The sequence below is a fragment of the Hypanus sabinus genome, unplaced genomic scaffold (assembly GCF_030144855.1).
Source record: "Hypanus sabinus isolate sHypSab1 unplaced genomic scaffold, sHypSab1.hap1 H_2, whole genome shotgun sequence".
In the NCBI taxonomy this organism is placed as follows: Eukaryota; Metazoa; Chordata; class Chondrichthyes; order Myliobatiformes; family Dasyatidae; genus Hypanus; species Hypanus sabinus.
This window is the reverse complement of record NW_026779043.1, coordinates 1,141,162-1,148,924: the sequence shown is the minus strand read 5'-3', so window position 1 is coordinate 1,148,924 and position 7,763 is coordinate 1,141,162.

Below are 7,763 nucleotides of genomic sequence, written 5' to 3'. Positions count from 1 at the left end.
TGTTCTATACACCTCAGCCTCAGAGATGACGAATGTTCTATACACCTTAGCCTCGGAGATGACCAAAGTTCTATAAACCTCAGCCTCAGAGATGACAATGTTCAATGCATCTCAGCCTCGCAGAGGACCAATGTTCAATGCACCTCAGCCTCAGAGATGACCAATGTTCTATGCATCTCAGCGTCGCAGAGGACCAATGTTCTATGCATCTCAGCTTCAGAGATGACCAAAGTTCTATGCAACTCCGCCATAGAAGTGATTAACGTTCTATGCATCTCAGCCTCGGAGATGACCAATGTTTTATACACTTCAGCCTGAGAGATGACCAGTGCTCTATGGACCTCAGCCTCAGAGATGACCAATGTTCTATGCACCTGAGCCTCAGAGTTGACCAATGTTCTATGCACCTCAGCCTTAGATATGACAATTGTTCTATGCACCTCAGCCTCGGAGATGACAAATGTTCCATGCACCTCAGCCTCGGAGTTGACCAACGCACTATGCACCACAGCCTCAGAGATGACCAATGGTTTATCCACCTCAGACTTGGAGATGACCAAGTTTCTATATACCTCTGACTCAGAGATGACAAATGTTCTATGCAGCTCAGCCTCGGAGATGACCCATGTTCTCTGCATCTCAGCCGTGGTGATGACCAGTGTTCTATATACCTCAGCCTCAGGATGACCAATGTTCTATCAACCTCAGCCACGGAGATGTCCAATGTTCTATGTACCTCAGCATCGGAGAAGAACAATGTTCTATGCAACTCAGCATTGGAGATGAGCAAAGTTCTAAGCACCTCAGTCTCGGAGATGAGCAATGTTCTATCAACCTCAGCCACGGAGATGTCCAAAGTTCTATGCAGCTCAGCAACGGAGATTATGAATGTTCTATATATCACAGCCTCGGAGATGATCAATGATCTTTATATCTCATCCTCAGAGATGAACAATGTTCAATGCATCACAGCCTTGGTGATGACCAATGTTCTATATACCTCAGCCTCAAGATGACCAATGTTCTATGTACCTCAGCCTCGGAGATGACCAATGTTCTATCAACCTCAGCCTTGGAGAGGACCAATGTTCTATCAACCTCAGCATCGGAGTTGACCAATGTTCTATATACCTCAGCCTCAAAGATGATCAATGTTCTCTGCACATCAGCCGTGCTGATGACCAGTGCTCAATATACCTGAGCCTCAGGATAACCAATATTCTATCAACCTCAGCCACGGAGATGTCCAATGTTCTATGTACCTCAGCATCGGAGATGAACAATGTTCTATGCAACACAGCATTGGAGATGAGCAAAGTTCTATGCACCTCAGCCTCGGAGATGAGCAATGTTCTATCAACCTCAGCCACGGAGATGTCCAAAGTTCTATGCAGCTCAGCAACGGAGATTATGTATGTTCTATATATCACAGCCTCGGAGATGAACAATGTTCTTTATATCTCATCCTCAGAGATGAACAATGTTCTATGCATCACAGCCTTGGTGATGACCAATGTTCTATATACCTCAGCCTCAAGATGACCAATGTTCTATGTACCTCAGCCTCGGAGATGACCAATGTTCTATCAACCTCAGCCTCAGGATGACCAATGTTCTATCAACCTCAGCCACGGAGATGTCCATGTTCTATGTACCTCAGCATCGGAGAAGAACAATGTTCTATGCAACTCAGCCTTGGAAATGAGCAAAGTTCTATGCACCTCAGTCTCGAAGATGAGCAATGTTCTATCAACCTCAGCCACGGAGATGTCCAAAGTTCTATGCAGCTCAGCAACGGAGATTATGAATGTTCTATATATCACAGCCTCGGAGATGAACAATGTTCTTTATATCTCATCCTCAGAGATGAACAATGTTCTATGCACCTCAGCCACGGAGATGACCAATGTTCTATGTAATGCTGCCTCGGAGATGACCAATGTTCTATACTCCTCAGCCTCAGAGATGACCAATGTTCTATACACCTCAGCCTTCGAGATGACCAATGTTCTATAAACCTCAGCCTCAGAGATGATCAATGTTCTATGTACCGCAGCCTCGGAGATGACCAATGTTCTATATACCTCAGCCTAAAAGATGATCAATGTTGTCTGCACCTCAGCCGTGGTGATGACCAGTGTTCTATATACCTCAGCCTCAGGATGACCAATGTTCTATGTAATGCTGCCTCGGAGATGAACAATGTTCTATGCAGCTCAGCCTCGGAGATGACAAATGTTCTATATACCACAGCCTCAGAGATGACCAAAGTTCTATGCAGCTCAGCCTCGGAGATGACAAATGTTCTATAAACCAGAGCATGAGAGATGCCCAATTTTCAATACACCTCAGCCTCGGAGATGACCAATGTTCTATAAACCTCAGCCTCAGAGATGACCAATGTTCTATGCAGCTCAGCCTCGGAGTTGACAATGTTCTATATACCTCAGCCTCAGAGATGAGCAATGTTCTATGCACCTCAGCCACGGAGATGAACAATGTTCTATGTAATGCAGCCTCGGAGATGACCAATGTTCTATGCAGCTCAGCCTCGGAGATGACCAATGTTCTATACACCTCAGCCTCAGAGATGACGAATGTTCTATACACCTTAGCCTCGGAGATGACCAAAGTTCTATAAACCTCAGCCTCAGAGATGACAATGTTCAATGCATCTCAGCCTCGCAGAGGACCAATGTTCAATGCACCTCAGCCTCAGAGATGACCAATGTTCTATGCATCTCAGCGTCGCAGAGGACCAATGTTCTATGCATCTCAGCTTCAGAGATGACCAAAGTTCTATGCAACTCCGCCATAGAAATGACAAACGTTCTATGCATCTCAGCCTCGGAGATGACCAATGTTTTATACACTTCAGCCTGAGAGATGACCAGTGCTCTATGGACCTCAGCCTCAGAGATGACCAATGTTCTATGCACCTGAGCCTCAGAGTTGACCAATGTTCTATGCACCTCAGTCTTAGATATGACAATTGTTCTATGCACCTCAGCCTCGGAGATGACAAATGTTCCATGCACCTCAGCCTCGGAGTTGACCAACGCACTATGCACCACAGCCTCAGAGATGACCAATGGTTTATCCACCTCAGACTTGGAGATGACTAAGTTTCTATATACCTCAGACTCAGAGATGACAAATGTTCTATGCAGCTCAGCCTCAGAGATGACCAATGTTCTATGCAACTCAGCCTTGGAGTTGAGCAAAGTTCTATGCATCTCAGTCTCGGAGATGAGCAATGTTCTATCAACCTCAGCCACGGAGATGTCCAAAGTTCTATGCAGCTCAGCAAAGGAGATTATGAATGTTCTATATATCACAGCCTCGGAGATGAACAATGTTCTTTATATCTCATCCTCAGAGATGAACAATGTTCTATGCACCACAGCCTTGGTGATGACCAATGCTCTATATACCTCAGCCTCAAGATGACCAATGTTCTATGTACCTCAGCCTCGGAGATGACCAATGTTCTATCAACCTCAGCCTCAGATATGACCAAATTTCCATGCAGCTCAGCCACGGACCAATGTTCTATAAACCTCAGCCTCAGAGATGAGCAATGTTCTTTCTATGCACCTCAGCCACGGAGATGACCAATGTTCTATGTAATGCTGCCTCGGAGATGACCAATGTTCTATACACCTCAGCCTCAGAGATGACCAATGTTCTGTACACCTCAGCCTTCGAGATGACCAATGTTCTATAGCCTCAGAGATGACCAATGTTCTATGTACCGCAGCCTCGGAGATGACCAATGTTCTATATACCTCAGCCTAAAACATGAACAATGTTCTATGCACCTCAGCCTTCGAGATGAGCAAAGTTCTATGCACCTCAGTCTCGGAGATGAGCAATGTTCTATCAACCTCAGCCACGGAGATGTCCAAAGTTCTATGCAGCTCAGCAACGGAGATTATGAATGTTCTATATATCAGAGCCTCGGAGATGAACAATGTTCTTTATATCTCATCCTCAGAGATGACCAATGTTCTATTTACCACAGCCTTGGAGATGATCAATGTTCTATATACCTCAGCCTCAAAATGACTAATGTTCTATGTATCTCAGCCTCGGAGATGACCAATGTTCTATATACCACAGCCTCAGAGATGACCAAATTTCTATGCAGCTCAGCATCGGAGATGACCAATGTTCTATAAACCTCAGCCTCAGAGATGAACAATGTTCTATGCAGCTCAGCCTCGGAGTTGACAATGTTCCATATACCTCAGCCTCAGAGATGAGCAATGTTGTATGCACCTCAGCCACGGAGATGACCAATGTTCTATGTAATGCTGCCTCGGAGATGAACAATGTTCTATGCAGCTCAGCCTCGGAGATGACCAATGTTCTATACACCTCGGCCTCAGAGATGACCAATGTTCTATACACCTCAGCCTCGGAGATGACCAATGTTCAATAAACCTCAGCCTCAGAGATGACCAATGTTCTATGCATCTCAGCCTCGCAGAGAACCAATGTTCTATGCACCATAGCCTTGGAGATGATCAATGAACTATGCATCACAGACTCGGAGATGACAAATGTTCCATGCACCTCAGTCTCGGAGTTGACGAACGCTCTATGCACCACCGCCTTAGAGATGACCAATGGTTTATCCACCTCAGCCACGGAGATGGTCAAGGTTGTATATAGCTCATCCTCAGGGATGACTAATGTTCTATGCACTTCAGCCTGGGAGATGAAAAATGTTCTATGTACCTCAGCCTCGGAGTTGACCAACGCTCTATGCACCACAGCCTCAGAGATGACCAATGGTTTATCCACCTCAGACTTGGAGATGACCAAGGTTCTATATACCTCAGACTCAGAGATGACAAATGTTCTATGCAGCTCAGCTTCAGAGATGACCAAATTTTATGCAACTCAGCCATGGAAATGACGAACGTTCTATGCATCTCAGCCTCATAGATGTCCAATGTTCAATGCACCTTAGCATCGGAGATGACGAATGTTCTACATTTCTCAGCCTCAGAGATGACCAATGTTCTATGCACCTCTGCCTCGGAGATGACCAATGTTCTAAGTACCGCAGACTCGGAGATGACCAATGTTCTATGCACCTCAGCCTCGGAAATGACAAATGTTCCATGCACCTCAGCCTCGGAGTTGACCAACGCACTATGCACCACAGCCTCAGAGATGACCAATGGTTTATCCACCTCAGACTTGGAGATGACCAAGTTTCTATATACCTCAGACTCAGAGATGACAAATGTTCTATGCAGCTCAGCCTCGGAGATGACCCATGTTCTCTGCATCTCAGCCGTGGTGATGACCAGTGTTCTATATACCTCAGCCTCAGGATGACCAATGTTCTATCAACATCAGCCACGGAGATGTCCAATGTTCTATGTACCACAGCCTCGGAGATGAGCAATGTTTTATGCACGTCAGCCTCGGAGATAAGCAATGTTCTATATACCTCAGCCTTAGATATGACCAATGTTCTATATACCTCAGCCTCAGAGATGAACAATGTTCTATGCACATCAGCCTCAGAGATGACCAATGTTCTATATACCACAGCCTCAGAGTTGAACAAAGTTCTATGCAGCTAGCCTCGGAGATGAACAATGTTCTATACACCTCAGCATCTGAGATGACCAATGTTCTGTACACCTCAGCCTCGGAGATGACCAATGTTCTATAAACCTCAGCTTCAGAGATGAGCAATGTTCTATGCACCTCAGCCACGGAGATGCCCAATGTTGTATGTAATGCAGCCTCGGAGATGACCAATGTTCTAAGCACCTGAGCCTTCGAGATGAGCAATGTTTTATGCACCTCAGCCTCGGAGTTGACCAAAGTTCAGTGCACTTCAGCCTCGGAGATGACCACTGTTCTATGCATCTCAGCCACGGAGATGACCAATGTGCAATGAACCTCAGCCTCGGAGGTGACGAATGTTCTATGCACATCAGCCTTAGAGATGAGCAATGTTGTATATACCTCAGCCTCAGAGATGACCAATGTCCTATGCACCTCAGACTGGGAGATGGCCAAAGTTCGATGCACCTCAGCCTTGGAGATGACCAATGTTCTATGCTCCTCAGCCTCGGAGATGAACAATGTTCTATACACCTCAGCCACAGAGATGACCAATGTTCTATGCACCTCAGCCTCGCTGATGACCAATGTTCTATATCCCACAGCCTCACAGATGACCAATGTTCTATATACCACAGCATCAGAGATGACCAATGTTCTATGCACCTCAGGCCCGGAGATGACCAATGTTCTATACACCTCAGCCTCAGAGATGACCAATGTTCTATGCATCTCTGCCTCGCAGAGGACCAATGTTCTATGCACCACAGCCTTGGAGATGCTCAATATTCTATGCATCATAGCCTCGGAGATGACCAATGTTCTATGCACCTCAGCCCCGGAGATGACCAAGGTTCTATATACCTCAGACTGAGAGATGACAATTGTTCTATGCAGCTCAACTTCAGAGATGACCAAATATTATGCAACTCAGCCATGGAAATGACCAAAGTTCTATGCATCTCAGTCTCGGAGATGACCAATGTTTTATACACTTCAGCCTAAGAGATGACCAATATTCTATGCACCACAGCCTCGGAGATGACCAATGTTATATGCATCTCAGCCTCGTAGATGTCCAATGTTCAATGCACCTCAGCATCGGAGATGACGAATGTTCTACATTTCTCAGCCTCAGAGATGACCAATGTTCTATGCACCTCAGCCTCAGAGATGACCAATGTTCTATGCACCTCAGCGTTATATATGACCAATGTTCTATATACCTCAGCCTCAGACATGACCAACGTTCTATGCACCTCAGCCTCAGAGATGACCAATGTTCTATATACCACAGCCTCAGAGATGACCAAAGTTCTATGCAGTTCAGCCTCGGAGATGACCAATGTTCTATAAACCTCAGACTCAGAGATGACCAATGTTCTATGTAATGCAGCCTCGGAGATGAACAATGTTCTATGCAGCTTAGCCACGGAGATGACCAATGTTCTATACACCTCAGCCTCAGAGATGACCAATGTTCTTTACACCTCAGCCTCGGAGATGACAAATGTTCTATATACCTCAGCCTGAGAGATGACCAATGTTCTATGCACCTCAGCCTTAGATATGACCAATGTTCTATGCACCTCAGCCTCGTAGATGACAAATGTTCCATGCACCTCAGCCTCGGAGTTGACCAACGCTCTATGCACCACAGCCTCAGAGATGACCAATGGCTTATCCACCTCAGACTTGGAGATGACCAAGTTTCTATATACCTCAGACTCAGAGATGACAAATGTTCTATGCAGCTCAGCCTCGGAGATGACCCATGTTCTCTGCATCTCAGCCGTGGTGATGACCAGTGTTCTATATACCTCAGCCTCAGGATGACCAATGTTCTATCAACCTCAGCCACGGAGATGTCCAATGTTCTATGTACCTCAGCATCGGAGAAGAACAATGTTCTATGCAACTCAGCATTGGAGATGAGCAAAGTTCTATGCACCTCAGTCACGGAGATGAGCAATGTTCTATCAACCTCAGCCACGGAGATGTCCAAAGTTCTATGCAGCTCAGCAACGGAGATTATGAATGTTCTATATATCACAGCCTCGGAGATGAACAATGTTCTTTATATCTCATCCTCAGAGATGAACAATGTTCTATGCATCACAGCCTTGGTGATGACCAATGTTCTATGTACCTCAGCCTCGGAGATGACCAAT